This window comes from Anabrus simplex, chromosome 3 (assembly GCF_040414725.1).
Source record: "Anabrus simplex isolate iqAnaSimp1 chromosome 3, ASM4041472v1, whole genome shotgun sequence".
Classification (NCBI taxonomy): domain Eukaryota; kingdom Metazoa; phylum Arthropoda; class Insecta; order Orthoptera; family Tettigoniidae; genus Anabrus; species Anabrus simplex.
Window position 1 is genome coordinate 95,099,501 of NC_090267.1, and position 18,770 is coordinate 95,118,270.

Below are 18,770 nucleotides of genomic sequence, written 5' to 3' on the forward strand. Positions count from 1 at the left end.
CCCAAGACTGAATTAAAGTGTAAATAAGAGACTAATTTATTCAAATAAAATGCAAAGTGCTGAAATGAACGTAAATTGAACTAGAGAAAAATGTAAACAAATGAAAATAAAGACTAATAAAATATAAAAGATCGAAGGTCTGCCTCCCAAACAATCATAACTGCCTGAATAAACTGACTGAAAGTCAAATACCTTAATTAAATATTCCAGACTATCTTGACATTGTCTTCAAGTTGAATAAAAATGACACTGTATAAAACTCTGGTCTGAACGACCACCCTCTTGAGATACAGAAATATATAACAGAGAAACTATCTCTCAAAATAAATTACTGAATAGTTGACTCACAAAAAGTAAACTAAATTCTGTTACGTCGGTCACTCCACTGACTTGTAAGAGTTATAAAATGTTTAACACATGTAGGCTCATTTGGGAAAAATACCCAAATTTAAATAATCATGGACTGCACTAAACAAGTGTATCACTTAAGGAAATAGTTCTTAGAAAAACAGAACAAAACAACCATGAACATCACTTCATTTCCTACATAACCGTCGTCTCATTCAAATACCTCATGATTAAACAAAAATAATTATCGCAACATTACTCTGAGTGTATCCAACCACTCCTCTACATGTTAGACTTCGCTTGCTTGACTGTGATAAACTGGACTTCTTAAAATAAAACAAAATTAGGCCAAGTGCCTGATGTTAACATTATCGAATGATAGCGATCCTTGTACATTAAAATTTCTATTGACTTTGCCGCTAACTGCATTTCATTATTAATTCATATTTGTGGTATACCCACTAGATGGAGGCAGATACCATCTTATTTACCATTTCTTGCGGCAGGTTTATACAATTGGTTTATTTAAAGATCGCCTCATTTCAAAATAAAAATGTAGTGGATTTTAAAAGAAAGTTTGGTAATTACTTGGCTGCCTGGTATGAGCATACCACTACTATTTCGACTGTGACATAATCGATGACCTCTAGATCTAACATCTAACATCTTATTTACATCATTTCATTAATTAACGGAGAAACACTGCTCCGACAAAAAATACAGAAATCAAAACAAACTAGCCTAGCTGCACTTATCTATTTACAACAAATCAAATATAAATAATTCACATGCGCTTGCGTCCTACAAATACGGTAAAGTTACAAACAGAAAAGAAGACAAAAAAACAACTGGATCCCACCATCGCGGCCTACTGGAAATTAACAAGGATAGAAATGCGCAAAACAAACTCGGCGTTACCAGAAAATATACCCTGCTGCGAGTAGCAAAATATTGCGAATTTGACGGCAATCTCAAAATTTCAGACGACAAATGTCTGGACATAATATTATTTAACCTTGATGGAAAATTTTACTGTAATTTCACGTCATCCGTGACTACATAAATATTCAAAACACATTGACTCGTCGCTCCGTTCACAAAGTACACTGGCTAGCATTATTAGTCGAGCATCTATTCTCCCTGGAATTATTTAACAAATACAGGCTCCTGCCTGTAGTATCATAACCCATGTCGTAACACATTTAACGCACGTGGTTAAATTCTTCATTTCCACAATTCTTATTTATTCATTTATTCGCGACGTCATTATTATTCGTATTCTCACAGTACAGCCTCGCTCGTACCCGGCGGGCAAAAATATCTGTCGTGCACATTACGACTTCTCATGTAAATTCAAGACATGGTTCAACTATCATATTTCCATCATCAACGTAGATCATCAGGGATATTAAATCTAGCTCAAAATCTCGATCATTCACGGTTAACACATCACAAAAATCACAGAGCTGACTCATCAATGGCGCTCATAGTTACTATATAAACAAAACAAGTGACGAGATTGCCTCTCAAAACACAAATGTTGAAACGTGCGCAACCGCAACTACAGAAATAAATATTCGCGTCTACCCAAAAATCGTCGCAAAAATACGCGGGATAAATACAAATCGAAACCGGTCATCTAAAGGATGATTCCGCCACATAAAACAAAACTGAAATGCGCAAAACGGCAAAATAAACATCGAAAAACATCGCGGCGGTGTCCGTAACATCAAAAACTCCAACAAAGAAAAATATGACTCACAAAACAATCGATCTAAAATCATGATGAACAATAAAAAAAATCAACTGGCCTTACACTCGTAGATCAAAACAATAGCTGCCTAACTGTCAAAATGACATCCTACAGGAAATCAACCGTAAACACGCAAACAAACAACTACTTAAAACAAAGAGCACAAAAATAAGCCTATCTGAAAGTGCAACATAAACATAATAATTGTTATATTATTATTATTATTATTATTATTATTATTGTTATTATTATTATTATTCCTAGTAGTATTATAAACTGTGAATTATTTACAACTCTACCTAGTACTCTAAACTACACTGATCATCGATTTTGCCACGGTACTACATATTATTTACATGATTTAATTATGCTCATACCTGTATGGTGGAAGCAGGTCAGTTCACCCACCGGGCCCCGTCATGGTGGAAATTAGAATTCCATCTTCAGGTTGATGTGGTATTCCAGATTTTTATTACACACGCAAATTTGACACATTCTTGCCATGCCGTGACACACGATTATATTAGCATAAAAACACTCGCATTTCTCTCACTCCCGTGAAAGTTTAGAAGATGCCGCTGCAGCCTCCTGCTTGCTGTGTAGATGAAGGTCGCCTCGCTTCCTACCTGCAAACCCTGCTGGCCTTCCTTCGCTCCCTCAGCTTTGTTTACCTTCAGCTTATAGTACGTTCACCTTACTGGGACATAACTTTCCCCTCAAGGTTTGCCATTGCGGCATCCATTGAATAAAGTCAATCACCTTCCCGTGTGTCTTCCTAGTCTCTGCCCATAAACATCTCGCTTGCCAAACAGTTTGTAGAATGGTAGAAACAAGCTAAAATGCAATTTATGTTGTGGAGAAAATCTTATACTGATCTCACATGTAACACTCCCCGCTGGTTAGAAATGTTTTTATGTAAACCTGCTGGAAACATGGACTTGTTTCCCTCGACTAGTAATGTGAGTTCATTTAAGTTGAAAGTGTAATTCTTCCCTACACTCCCTGCATTTCCAGTAAAAGTCTGTGAAAGTGTTCATTTCCTGAAATGCTATTCACTCACGTAAATACAACAAGGCTTTCTAAATGCCTACAAGTGTCTAATCGCTTTCGTACCAGCCAAAATAAAGCTTACTAAATGCATTTTGCTGAACAGTCTGTCACTCTGTCAAAACGTAGATTCGCTGAGAATACTGAAGTAACACTAAAAGTACTCAAGACAATAACTGAGAGTATTCAAAACACTGATAACTTGGAATGACTGAGAGTTCTGAAAACACACTGAGAGTTCGACCCTCTGGTCGCTGGGTTTTTATAAAAATTTCTCCCACCACCAGGAAAATAGTTCCGTGGAAGGGATGTGGCGTAATAATCTAGTCCTTGGGAGCGCTTTCTCGTACATCCGTAGGTTATGGTTTTCAAATTTTATACACAAAACTTCCTAAATTCTGTCCAACTCACATGTGATATTGCGCCGCGGGAAATGATCATAGAATAATCCACACGATGATGCGCGTCATTGGTGTTATTTTCTTCCGGTGGATGGTCTCATTCAGCCATCATGGCTCCTTATCCTGGGTTCACTTACTCCTCCGTTTGAAGTTGAATTCTATTAATTAGGCACTGATTAACCACAGATTGGCACTGATAATTCACCAAATATTACAACGAAGTTAGGACACTGTTTTTCACTACCACCTCGGGCTTCAGATCGCGAGATACTGATAGTAGATCTCCCGGTATGACAACACATTCAAATTTAGAATATTCTGATTGGCTGAGACTTTCGCGCTCTTCCAAAACGTAGTGCCTCCGCTTCTTCCCACGAATTGGCGGTTACAGTCGTTGGTCCTCTATTGTCCTAGCTAAATAGGTCAGGCTTCACCGCGTGCCTTTTTCATGAGAGCGGACAGCAAGTGACCACTCCCCGGCGGTGTCATAAAATTTATTGGACGGGTGGTTTACAATCTGGTCGTGTCTGGAGAAGAGTTTCATGGATTCTCTCGCCGTCAGGCTGGCGCCAGAAAATTCCTTTGTGACTGCTAGTTTCACAGCCTCACTGTGGTATCTCAATGTGAAATATTCAATTTTTAATTAAGAATTAAATTAGGCAAATTCGCTTATGGGTGCAATGCCCCCTTACGCCGTTAGAAATCTTACGCGATAGTGGAAGATTTCTCAATTCAACCAATGATATTCTAGACATACTTGCAGCCATAAGCGAATGTATACTTCTGACTATAAAGTATACCTCTGCTTATGTCTGAGTTTTTCTCTGATTTCTCTCTCTAAAAGTTTGTTCTCTTTCTCGAGGTCATCTGCAATCTGTTTCATGACTGCTAGTATCTCGGCTGAGTTCTGTTCGCATTCCGGACAATTCTCTTCTGTCTGTTGACCTGTCTCAATCTCGAAATGACTGTCGTCTCCTGGGTTTGTTGATAGGGTTTCCTGGTCATCATCATCATCTTCTTCTTCTGCTTCGGTACACGGGTCATCATCATCATCTTCTTCTTCCGTGCCGGAACTTGCGTCTTCTCCTGCGTTTGAGCTCCTTGGTTTCTCCACGAGATTTACTTGAGCTGCGCCTGGTGCTATTTTATATGTTCGAAGATTTGCTGCATTCATAATCACTTCATTCTCCCCATCTAAACTACTAATTTTATATGCATTGTTTTGCATATCCTGGACAATGCGGTAAGGACCGATGTACAATGGTGCGAATTTTGCATAATACTTCCTTTCAGGATCGGAGATGGCTGGTCTACGGATCAATACCATTTCACCTTCCCTTAATGGCTTGTGGAATTTTTTTTTCCGAACTCTCCTCAGCCTGCGGTCAGCTTGCTCTCTTAAGTGGTCTCGTACCTGCTGTATACATAGCTCCGGAGATAATTGGGGTTCAGGCGGACAATTAACGACTGGGCTCCACGTCCTGGCTGGTTGTAAGCCATTGTGCACTGTGGCTGGAATTTTCGCTGTTGCTTCATGGACAGTATTATTTATGCAGTCAGTGATCAATGGGAGAATATCGACCCATCGCCAATGTTGTTCTGGTATATAAATTCTGCTGAATTTTGCGATGACTTTCATTACTCTTTCTGCCGGGTTCGACTCTGGGTGACGTGTTGAACTCAGAACATGCTGTATTCCTAATTGCCTCAAACCTGTTTTGAACTCAGCGGAGGTGAACTGTGTTCCGTGATCTGTCAGTAATTTTTCCGGTTTTCCCATGGCCGGAATTATTTCCCTATTAATGCATCTTAAAACTGACCTAGTATTGGCCTTTTGCATTGGAGAAAGGTTTGTAAATTTGGAAAATACATCCATGGTGACTAATATGAACTGATTTCCTCTCCGTGATTTCGGGATTTTTCCATAAATATCCATCGCGAATAACTCACGGGGCTTTGATGGTAGAATGGGAATTGGTTTCTGTTTTAAAAGGTAGGAGTTCGCCTTGACACGCTGGCAAGTGTCGCATGTAACTATTGCATCCCTGACAGTTTTCCTTAGGTCTTTCCAGGTGAAAGTTTCCTGAATTGTGGCGACGGTCTTATCAATACCTCCATGCCCAATAACACGGTGTACATGCCATATTAGCTCTTCCTGTAATTCTTTCGGGACAACAATCTTTAATTTAGTATGATCCTTATCTGCATATTTTAACAATTGATTATTTAACCATCTGTATTCTTGTGCGGCCTTGTGAATTTCGTCATAACGAGGGTCTCCTTGTTGAATTGCTCCTTGGAAATACTGGATAACCGGCTGTAAGATTGGATCAGCCTGTTGAAAGGTTGGTAACTGGCTCAGTCGGAGCAGTACATTTCGGTCTTCCTGTGTTAAGTCCACATAATTTACCTGCTCTTCACGTTTATTTGGGTTCCTGCTCAAGGCGTCTGCTAGAATGTTTGCCTTGCCGGTACAGTGTTCAATGGTAAAATTAAATTGCTGCACGAACAGTGACCATCTAGTAATTCTGTCAGATGAAACAGCTGATTTTAACATGAACGTTAAAACTTTATGGTCAGTTCTTATGACGATTGGAAATCCATAAATGACTTTCCGCCAGTGCTGTAGGGCTTGGACTATAGCTAGCATTTCCAGCTCTGTAGTTGTGTAGTTCCGTTCGTGCGACCTCAATTTTCTACTATAAAAGCCTAAATAGTCCTTGGTTATACACTCATTGTCCTGTTCCTGGAATAAGACTGCACCTATGCCCACTTTAGATGCGTCTGTCTGAAGGATAAATGGTCTGTTGAAATCAGGATACGCTAATTGTATGCTCCTGGCTAACAGTTCTTTAGTACATGTGAACGCTGTCTCTGCTTCCCGTGTCCATTTCCATCTGTTATTTTTACATAGCAGGTCTTGTAGTGGTGCTACGACTTCGGTGAAATTCTTACAGTGTTCTCTAAAGAATTGACACATACCAAGGAATTGTCGAATATGTTTCACCTTGGTAGGCCTAGGGAAGTTACTTATCGCTTCTAACTTTACCGGATTTGGTCGGATTCCCTTGCCGTCTATCACGTGTCCTAGGAATAGGATTTCCGGCTGACAGAAGTGTGATTTCTTGATATTCACCTTGAATCCAGTTTCTATAAGGTTTTTAAACAGTTTACTTAAATTTTGGAGGTTTTCTTCAAAGGTTTTAGTTCCAATTATCATGTCATCGATGTACAAAGTAGTAACTGCTTTGACTTCGTCTGTTAGGTTCCTGTCAAGTGCCCGTATGAGAGCGCTGGAAGAGTTGCGTGTCCCGAACGGAAGTCTTTCAAAGACATAGGTCTGTTGGTCAAACATAAACCCTGTTAGTAATTTCGACTTATCATGCAGAAGGATATGGTGAAAAGAACTGGTCAGGTCTACACCTGTGAAAACTTCCATGTCTCTAAATCGACGAATGGCGTCCTTAATAGGCATGGCTTGATCATTCTCCGGGATTAATTTGGAGTTTAATTGACGAGCATCGAGGCACAGCCTCAGGGAATTGTCGGCTTTCTTTACTATGACAAGGCTGTTCACGTACGGAGTAGGGCGCTTCGAGATGATCCCGTTTTCTTCCATTTGTTTGATAATTTGTTTGACCTCCTCGTGGTATTTCTCCGGCACTGGATACGGCTTACGTTTGTATGGTTCCCAGTCCAAAACATTGAAAGCATATGTAAAATTAGGGATAAGGCCTACTTTGGAATCGAACACGGCCTGATGTTCAATTAAGAAGGCTCTTAATTGATCTTTCTGTTCTTTCGTTCCTTTAAACTCTGCAACCTTGTCATTGATTAAATTTTCAATATCTTCTGCAGTATCAACCATAAAAATGTCGGTAAAAATCCCCTCATGGTCCAAAATATTTAACTGTTCATCCGCATGCTCGGCTCTTAAGATATCGTGGAAGTCTCCGTCAGTACTATTAACTGCTTCGTCCTCTTCATCAGTTTCCGGATTTATTGCCACCTTGTCGTGACCTCCATTCCTTCGGAATCTCACCACGCCCCCTGCAAGGTCAATAACGGCATGTGTATCCCTTAGAAAATCAGCTCCAAGAATTACGTTGTAATTAACTCTGGCCATTATGATAAATGTATGACTGTAGGTTGAGCTCCCTATTGTCATCTCCAGGTATGTCTGGGACTTACAGGTAGTCACCCTGTCTGGCACAATCCCTTTTATTTTTACTGTCGAGACCGGAATCTCAGGTAGGCTCATTCTCTCTTTCAAATCATTAAACAGATTCCTCGAAATAATGCTGATACTCGCACCAGTATCTAAAAGTCCTAAAATGCTTGTTTCATTAATTTTGACTTTAATCACAGGTAGAGGTAAAATTTGTGGGCTCTCCTGCTTGAATTCATCACTTAATAAGTCCTCAGGCTGCGCTATCCATGAATCTACCTTCGCTACTTCCCACTCTTCATTCTCAATGGTGAAATTTGTGGCTGAGTCAGTGTCTAATGGAGCTACTAGTTCGAAATTGAAGTTTTTTTTTCCTAGCACCGGCCCCTTCGTAAGTCGGTGCATTCGGATTGAGCGGTCTGCGGTCCTCGCTTCCTCTCCTTCTTGTTTGCTGGAACTCAAGGCTTTCGGCCCCCATGATATCCGGGTTCATGTCTTGGGATTCGATCGCCTGCTTCCACGGATCGCGCTGCTGTTTGTTACTCAGGTCATTGATGTATCGGCGCCCCTCTTGATACCTTGGGTCCGAGTTCCTATCTCGCTGGTAATTCCTTCTCTCATTCCATCTCCTTTCAGGGTCGCGATAGTAAGGCCTATCTCTTCCTGCATTTTCCCATCGCCTTCTGTCACGTGAGAGGTACCTCCTTTGGTATGGCTGCCTGTCTTGGTAGCGCGGTCGCCTGTCTGGGTAGTTATGTTTTCTAAACCACGGACGTTGGATTTCTTCCTCCTGGCGTCTCGTGTTCGTATCTCGCCGCGGTACAGCACCTGAATTCGGGCCGTTTACCTGCACATTGCCTCGTGCATTTTCGCTGGTGGCATTAGCTAGGTAAGCCCTATGTTCCTGCGTTTGCCTGGTCACTCTCTGCGGTACATTATTAGTGGATGTAGCGTCTAGCTCCCTTAGAATAGCCTCAACTTGGGTTGGATCATCGACCCTCGCTGTAATGAGCATTCTCTGCACATCCGACGGAAATTGTTTGATTATCGTCTGAACGATCTCTGCGTCTGACACTGGAGAATCTAATTGCCTAAGTTTGACGAGCTGCGTTAGGAAGAAGTCTAAGTATCGTGTGGGCTGTGTCGACATGTACTTGCGAGTGTACAAGTCCATTCTGAGTGCCTGTTGTGTGGATAAGGACCAGTACCTTTCGAGGAAAGCCTTCTCGAAATCTGCGAACGTCTTAAAAGTATCTACGAAACCGTAGTACCAGGTCTTTGCCTGTCCTTCGAGATATTTCTCTACTATGCGTAGTTTCTTTTCTTCAGGGGCTTTAATGTCTTGGAAATATTGCTTCAATTCCCTAAGATAGACTTTTGGTGTTATTTGTGACGCTCCACTGAATTTCTTCGGCTGATCGTCACTCGTGCGCACGATGTTTATGATTTGCGTGGAAGCTTCAGTTCTTTGCGTACTTTCGGGCATTGTCCTTTCCATGTTAAATATTTGGGTTATAGGCTCGCTCTGTGTCGGTTCGTGCTGCTGTATCCTACTTTCTCTGGCTACTTGGGACTCGGCCTGTTTGTCAACTAACATCTTGACCAAGGTCGACAAGTTTTCGCTCTGGGTCTTAATTGCCTGGATTTTTCCCTCTATGACCTCGTTAACTTCCTGTCTTACTGACTGCTCGCTGAGTGTAATCGCACCCTCAGTCTCTGCTATCTTTTCTGTCAGTTCGGTTAACCTCTTTGTAATATCCTCGGTCTCCGACTTTAAGGTCATGATTTCGTGGCTCGTTTTCTCCTGGGTCTCTACAACCTGTACGCATACTTTATCCATTTCCTTCCTATTCTCATCCTCAATTTTATCTATCCGCTCCTCCAAGAGTATCATACCTCGAGCTAAGTCCTTGCCTTGATCTTGCACCATTACCCTAGTTTCCCTCATACTTTCCTCAACAGTCGCGCTGTGGCTGTCTAACTGCTCTTGTATCTGTGCTTGTGCATCGGCTAACTTCTTTATCTCTTCCATCGTCTCCTGCCTGTTTGCATTACACGCCTGCATGAGTTTATCCTGGTTCTCCCGTAACTCCTTTTTCAGTTCGACCTGGCTTTTTATGAACCTCTCTTCGAGTTTTACCTCATACTGTTTAAATTCTTCCAAGACCTGTCCGTGTACTGCCTCTACTTTATTCGCAAGTTCGGTTTGGCTACTGTCAACCTTGTTCCCAATTTCAATAGCTAATTCTGTTTGGCTGCTTTCTACTTTGTTTAAAAGTTCGGCCTGACTGGATTTTAGTTCGTCAGCTAATTCTGTTTGGCTAGTTTCTATCTTATTCGACAGTTCGGCCTGACTTGATTTCAACTCACTAGTTGTTACACTTAAATCGTTAATGGTTTTAATCAACCTGTCCCACTGCTCCTGGCTAATCGACATTTTATATGCTGAGAGAATACGACTGAGACCTTCAGGTTCCCCAACATACTTCCAATACATGCAAGACACAGTAATCACCAATACAAAACAATTTTATCCTAAACTTGGATAAAATTATACACAACATATCATTTATAATTAATACCACTACTTGTCAAACAGTTTATCACAGCATTCATATTTATCAACACTCAGTAAATCTATGTTCATGGCTGTTAGTCTGGGTACAAAATAAATAAAATGTAAAACGCACAGTCCCGGGGATAAGCAAATCTAGCCCCTAAAGGTGGGCGCCACGCTTTTCACTCCTCACTCCGGCCCCTGTGCCCTTCTAAGGCACCAAATGCGGTGATCTCTTCTCTCTTCTATGCGCCGGCTGCTCCTGTAATAAATGACATATAACACATACTCACCGCTGCATGTAGACTCTTCATTCTCAGTCGTGCCCGTTCGATATCCCCGGTGAGGCCACCCGCTGATTGAGGAGTGAGGGAATGAAAAGAAGGGGGTAAACTAACTAAAATGACGGTACCCAAGACTGAATTAAAGTGTAAATAAGAGACTAATTTATTCAAATAAAATGCAAAGTGCTGAAATGAACGTAAATTGAACTAGAGAAAAATGTAAACAAATGAAAATAAAGACTAATAAAATATAAAAGATCGAAGGTCTGCCTCCCAAACAATCATAACTGCCTGAATAAACTGACTGAAAGTCAAATACCTTAATTAAATATTCCAGACTATCTTGACATTGTCTTCAAGTTGAATAAAAATGACACTGTATAAAACTCTGGTCTGAACGACCACCCTCTTGAGATACAGAAATATATAACAGAGAAACTATCTCTCAAAATAAATTACTGAATAGTTGACTCACAAAAAGTAAACTAAATTCTGTTACGTCGGTCACTCCACTGACTTGTAAGAGTTATAAAATGTTTAACACATGTAGGCTCATTTGGGAAAAATACCCAAATTTAAATAATCATGGACTGCACTAAACAAGTGTATCACTTAAGGAAATAGTTCTTAGAAAAACAGAACAAAACAACCATGAACATCACTTCATTTCCTACATAACCGTCGTCTCATTCAAATACCTCATGATTAAACAAAAATAATTATCGCAACATTACTCTGAGTGTATCCAACCACTCCTCTACATGTTAGACTTCGCTTGCTTGACTGTGATAAACTGGACTTCTTAAAATAAAACAAAATTAGGCCAAGTGCCTGATGTTAACATTATCGAATGATAGCGATCCTTGTACATTAAAATTTCTATTGACTTTGCCGCTAACTGCATTTCATTATTAATTCATATTTGTGGTATACCCACTAGATGGAGGCAGATACCATCTTATTTACCATTTCTTGCGGCAGGTTTATACAATTGGTTTATTTAAAGATCGCCTCATTTCAAAATAAAAATGTAGTGGATTTTAAAAGAAAGTTTGGTAATTACTTGGCTGCCTGGTATGAGCATACCACTACTATTTCGACTGTGACATAATCGATGACCTCTAGATCTAACATCTAACATCTTATTTACATCATTTCATTAATTAACGGAGAAACACTGCTCCGACAAAAAATACAGAAATCAAAACAAACTAGCCTAGCTGCACTTATCTATTTACAACAAATCAAATATAAATAATTCACATGCGCTTGCGTCCTACAAATACGGTAAAGTTACAAACAGAAAAGAAGACAAAAAAACAACTGGATCCCACCATCGCGGCCTACTGGAAATTAACAAGGATAGAAATGCGCAAAACAAACTCGGCGTTACCAGAAAATATACCCTGCTGCGAGTAGCAAAATATTGCGAATTTGACGGCAATCTCAAAATTTCAGACGACAAATGTCTGGACATAATATTATTTAACCTTGATGGAAAATTTTACTGTAATTTCACGTCATCCGTGACTACATAAATATTCAAAACACATTGACTCGTCGCTCCGTTCACAAAGTACACTGGCTAGCATTATTAGTCGAGCATCTATTCTCCCTGGAATTATTTAACAAATACAGGCTCCTGCCTGTAGTATCATAACCCATGTCGTAACACATTTAACGCACGTGGTTAAATTCTTCATTTCCACAATTCTTATTTATTCATTTATTCGCGACGTCATTATTATTCGTATTCTCACAGTACAGCCTCGCTCGTACCCGGCGGGCAAAAATATCTGTCGTGCACATTACGACTTCTCATGTAAATTCAAGACATGGTTCAACTATCATATTTCCATCATCAACGTAGATCATCAGGGATATTAAATCTAGCTCAAAATCTCGATCATTCACGGTTAACACATCACAAAAATCACAGAGCTGACTCATCAATGGCGCTCATAGTTACTATATAAACAAAACAAGTGACGAGATTGCCTCTCAAAACACAAATGTTGAAACGTGCGCAACCGCAACTACAGAAATAAATATTCGCGTCTACCCAAAAATCGTCGCAAAAATACGCGGGATAAATACAAATCGAAACCGGTCATCTAAAGGATGATTCCGCCACATAAAACAAAACTGAAATGCGCAAAACGGCAAAATAAACATCGAAAAACATCGCGGCGGTGTCCGTAACATCAAAAACTCCAACAAAGAAAAATATGACTCACAAAACAATCGATCTAAAATCATGATGAACAATAAAAAAAATCAACTGGCCTTACACTCGTAGATCAAAACAATAGCTGCCTAACTGTCAAAATGACATCCTACAGGAAATCAACCGTAAACACGCAAACAAACAACTACTTAAAACAAAGAGCACAAAAATAAGCCTATCTGAAAGTGCAACATAAACATAATAATTGTTATATTATTATTATTATTATTATTATTATTGTTATTATTATTATTATTCCTAGTAGTATTATAAACTGTGAATTATTTACAACTCTACCTAGTACTCTAAACTACACTGATCATCGATTTTGCCACGGTACTACATATTATTTACATGATTTAATTATGCTCATACCTGTATGGTGGAAGCAGGTCAGTTCACCCACCGGGCCCCGTCATGGTGGAAATTAGAATTCCATCTTCAGGTTGATGTGGTATTCCAGATTTTTATTACACACGCAAATTTGACACATTCTTGCCATGCCGTGACACACGATTATATTAGCATAAAAACACTCGCATTTCTCTCACTCCCGTGAAAGTTTAGAAGATGCCGCTGCAGCCTCCTGCTTGCTGTGTAGATGAAGGTCGCCTCGCTTCCTACCTGCAAACCCTGCTGGCCTTCCTTCGCTCCCTCAGCTTTGTTTACCTTCAGCTTATAGTACGTTCACCTTACTGGGACATAACTTTCCCCTCAAGGTTTGCCATTGCGGCATCCATTGAATAAAGTCAATCACCTTCCCGTGTGTCTTCCTAGTCTCTGCCCATAAACATCTCGCTTGCCAAACAGTTTGTAGAATGGTAGAAACAAGCTAAAATGCAATTTATGTTGTGGAGAAAATCTTATACTGATCTCACATGTAACACTCCCCGCTGGTTAGAAATGTTTTTATGTAAACCTGCTGGAAACATGGACTTGTTTCCCTCGACTAGTAATGTGAGTTCATTTAAGTTGAAAGTGTAATTCTTCCCTACACTCCCTGCATTTCCAGTAAAAGTCTGTGAAAGTGTTCATTTCCTGAAATGCTATTCACTCACGTAAATACAACAAGGCTTTCTAAATGCCTACAAGTGTCTAATCGCTTTCGTACCAGCCAAAATAAAGCTTACTAAATGCATTTTGCTGAACAGTCTGTCACTCTGTCAAAACGTAGATTCGCTGAGAATACTGAAGTAACACTAAAAGTACTCAAGACAATAACTGAGAGTATTCAAAACACTGATAACTTGGAATGACTGAGAGTTCTGAAAACACACTGAGAGTTCGACCCTCTGGTCGCTGGGTTTTTATAAAAATTTCTCCCACCACCAGGAAAATAGTTCCGTGGAAGGGATGTGGCGTAATAATCTAGTCCTTGGGAGCGCTTTCTCGTACATCCGTAGGTTATGGTTTTCAAATTTTATACACAAAACTTCCTAAATTCTGTCCAACTCACATGTGATATTGCGCCGCGGGAAATGATCATAGAATAATCCACACGATGATGCGCGTCATTGGTGTTATTTTCTTCCGGTGGATGGTCTCATTCAGCCATCATGGCTCCTTATCCTGGGTTCACTTACTCCTCCGTTTGAAGTTGAATTCTATTAATTAGGCACTGATTAACCACAGATTGGCACTGATAATTCACCAAATATTACAACGAAGTTAGGACACTGTTTTTCACTACCACCTCGGGCTTCAGATCGCGAGATACTGATAGTAGATCTCCCGGTATGACAACACATTCAAATTTAGAATATTCTGATTGGCTGAGACTTTCGCGCTCTTCCAAAACGTAGTGCCTCCGCTTCTTCCCACGAATTGGCGGTTACAGTCGTTGGTCCTCTATTGTCCTAGCTAAATAGGTCAGGCTTCACCGCGTGCCTTTTTCATGAGAGCGGACAGCAAGTGACCACTCCCCGGCGGTGTCATAAAATTTATTGGACGGGTGGTTTACAATCTGGTCGTGTCTGGAGAAGAGTTTCATGGATTCTCTCGCCGTCAGGCTGGCGCCAGAAAATTCCTTTGTGACTGCTAGTTTCACAGCCTCACTGTGGTATCTCAATGTGAAATATTCAATTTTTAATTAAGAATTAAATTAGGCAAATTCGCTTATGGGTGCAGTATTAGCTTCCATGTCCAGGTATTTAGACTTTATATTATTTTGTTTGCACGTCAAATTTGACATTATACTTTATTATACCAGATGGCAGGGAAACTAGACCTATTTCTGAGATTTTATTAATTGTGTCAGGTAAACATTAAATGATACCATCTGAGATACTTCACATGCCAACAACAGAGTGAGAGTGTGGCGAATGGATGTTTCCCTTCTAAGGCGACACTCCGAAGATAAAAATCGATATTTTGGTCATTTTTGTGAAATTTTAAATGACTGGAATTGAAAGGATTGAGTTTGTTTTTTCTTGTCACGAAGTTATTCTGCTGAATTCAAACAATTTATCACTGTAATAATGCTTCGTTTGTCAATTGTAATTTTACATTTAAATCCCATTTTTCTCCCATAATAATCTACCAAAATGTAACAAAATTTGTGTGGTATAGGTATAACAGCTATATAAAGAAACCTGCGTATGGAATTTTCGATTGCAAATTTTTTTTCAAGTAGTAGGGATTTTTAAGTCCAAAATTTTCGAACGTAAAAATTACGCAAACTTTAGTACGATATATCTCCTTATAAAAATTATGTGCAGAAAAATCGATGCGTAGTGATTTTGAATCAAGTATTATATACCTAATTACGAATTTACATTAACATGCTAATTAAATTTCATGAAAAGGGGAATTAAAAATTTCAAAAAGTATTTTGGAAAATCTATTGAAATGAAATGAAATGTCGTATGGCTTTTAGTGCCGGGATATCCCAGGACGGGTTCGGCTCGCCAGGTGCAGGTCTTTCTATTTGACTCCCGTAGGCGACCTGCGCGTCGTGATGAGGATGAAATGATGATGAAGACAACACATACACCCAGCCCCCGTGCCATTGGAATGAACCAATTAAGGTTAAAATCCCCGACCCGGCCGGAAATCGAACCCGGCACTCTCTGAACCGAAGGCCAGTACGCTGACCGTTCAGCCAACGAGTCGGGCAACTATTAATTGTATATGAAAGAAATGTTCGTAATATCTCTACTTTTATGTATTCCCACAAAGTTTCGCGAAAATACATGCATAGGTAAAAATATATTTTTATGTCCGGAGTGTCGCCCTAAAAATCCGACCACCTTTGCTAGGTTTGAAACAACAATCTTGGGATCCGAAGGCTGTCGCTCTATCAGAGGGAGCTATTATAAAGAAAAATAATCAGATAAAACTGAGGAGAGAGTTTGAACTTTGGAGCTGGCATCTAATGCTACACGTCTAACAAAAGGCTGGGGGAACTAAGTTATCGTTTTACTCGAACTGTACATTCAACAACTTTCCGATGTCACATTTTCCAATACTTTGTACATAAGGTACCTAGCAATGGGATCTGTATGAAGAACTTTCTTATCCAAAGAAATGTAAACGGGAAGGCCACCCAAAGATGGCTAGACCAAAAGTGGACCGAAAATTCTTTACAGCTTCAAGAAATACTGTACTCACGGGTACAGAGACCTTTGGATCACAATTCCTCAGCAATGAGGAGAACACATGAATTAATGTCATAAATTGATTTAGTTCTGTATTTTATCTTCAGGTGTTTCTTGTTCTGGCACTGATTGCCGTCACCTATGCCCAGTACCATTCTAACTACAATCCTGGTTTCTACGACTCCTACGCCGGCTACCCTGGCTACAAATATCACCAGGGCTACGCCACTGGTTATTCAGCTGGATACGCCCCTTACTACGCGAACGACTACGCTTATGTCGGTTGAGATATCGGTAAGTTTGTCTCCAGAGTCTGGTTTTTATAATCTATGTTATTGTCCATTTCAGCGTTCATCCTGCAAGAATTTGCGAATGAACTTATTGTCTACACAATACACTGTTTGTAACTTCTACGCCTTTTAAGTCGAAGTAAAGAAAATCTGAGTCGAATGGTCGTCTTAAGTATCCCTCTGCTTCTCCTAACCTCCATGGCAGGGCCTACTATTATCCGATGAAATATATCCTTTTCCATTCACCTCACATGCATCTTCCACAAGTGCTGGTTTGTACGAACACTTTCATCCATCGAGTTCATTCATAATTACGCCTTCATGTTCTTAGTGCGTCTGGCTTCCTGCTTACCCACAAGTTTGTACTAGCATTCATTCTCGCTACTTCTATATCAGCGACCTCCAGCTTAAGAATTAAATACCGGCACCCTATATCCTGAAAACAGAGTAATACAAATTTCGTCTTAGAGCTCACTCCTCTCTTATGAACTATCGGTGATCACAATGTGAACTATTGAATGATAAAGTATTCTGTGATAAAGTATACTACCAACTCGTATATGAAATGGTCCGCATGTTCCCATTTAATATTCCCTACATGATATTTTATCACCTCATTCCAACTGACTTGAAAGTGTCTTGGAAATTTTGGTTTACATATCATACTCGCAAGATTTCCTTTGCATTTCCAAGTTATTTGACTCTACTTTTCAAAACATTCTGCCATGAAATATCATGTCATCGACATAGGCCAAAATGCTTACAGCATTTTCACCCATTTGATTCCCTGCTCACTATTTTAAAATGTGTAAGTAAATGTCCTTGTGACTGGGGAAAAACAAGGTGAAAGATTACACCTGTAAGTACTCTGAACCAAGAATCCATTCTACCCACCTTGATTGCCAGTTTAAATGCGTTTCTTAGGACAAAGAAAAGAAGGAAACTTCAGGCCTGATCATAGCCATGGAACCTCCAGTCTTACGAGTGATCAGAACAACTGACACGTGATCTTCCAGAACAGAAGCCCCACATGCATTGGCCGAAATTCAAACCATGGCCACCTTGGATAGAAAAAAAATTATTACACAATCTTTAGTACGATATATTACCGTATATAAATTACGTGTCACTGTGAGGATTCTGTTGGTGAGCCTGTAGGGTTGCAGGCGGGTCATGTGCCCATAGAAGGTCAGTAGCCTTTTCCTCACACACGTGACTATGTTCGTAGAGCTCGCTGTTGTGCCTGACCCTGTAGGTGCCATCCTCCTTTCCTATGGGTCTTATCCTCCTCAAGATCTAGTTTCCTGAGTGGGCCCTTTCGATTCATCAAGAGGCATTCAGAGGCGTAGAGTACAGAGGATCGTACTACTGAGTTGTAGTGCTTCAGCTTTATTATTATTATTAATATTATTATTATTTAAGCATGAATTACTTTTTAAGGCATAACAATTGTTTGAATTTAAGTACATAATGTATTCGTATATGTTTATGTTATCTCTGTTTCAGATCTGAGAAAATGGCAACAGACCTCTTCCAAAGAGCTCTCAATAAGTATGGTGTTACTATAGATGACGACATTCTGAACTGTGATTTAAATCTAGAACAAACTCAATTGTTTAAACGAATCAATTGTCATATGATGAATTTCACATCTTTCTGTCTTCCACTATATTTTATGTAAATAAATTTCTGTGATATTTAGTATTATAAAACATGAATCTGACCAGAACCCAATCCTACAATTTAAACAGTATGTAAGTGATTTTTATAAAGCAAACATGTTTTTATATTATTTTTATATCGTGATCATGGCAACTTGATCTCCCTTTTTACGTAAATTCTGAACTAGAGGGAGGTCATCTTTCATTAAAATAATCTCAAAAACATTGGACGGTATTCGAACCATGTTCACATTTGTTGAGAAGCCATTTTGAATTGTGCATGAGTGCTTCTGTTTGTAATAATAATAATAATAATAATAATAATAATAATAATAATAATAATAATAATAATAATAATAATAATAATAATAATGCATTTGCAGGCGATATGTAGTGTTTACAGTGCACTATGTCTTCTGGTATGGGCTAGAATAAATT

At 39.5% G+C, this 18,770-nt stretch overlaps 1 long non-coding RNA gene across 1 annotated transcript in view; it reads left to right on the forward strand.

Annotated features, from left to right (window-relative positions):
- Window positions 1-18,357, forward strand: part of LOC136866021 (uncharacterized) — a 35,076-nt gene extending 16,719 nt beyond the window's left edge. The window contains exons 2-3 of the long non-coding RNA XR_010859477.2: window positions 16,489-16,675; window positions 18,178-18,357. This is a non-coding gene — a long non-coding RNA (uncharacterized lncRNA). The remainder of the gene's footprint in view (window positions 1-16,488; window positions 16,676-18,177) is intronic.
- The last annotated feature ends 413 nt before the right edge of the window (window positions 18,358-18,770 follow it).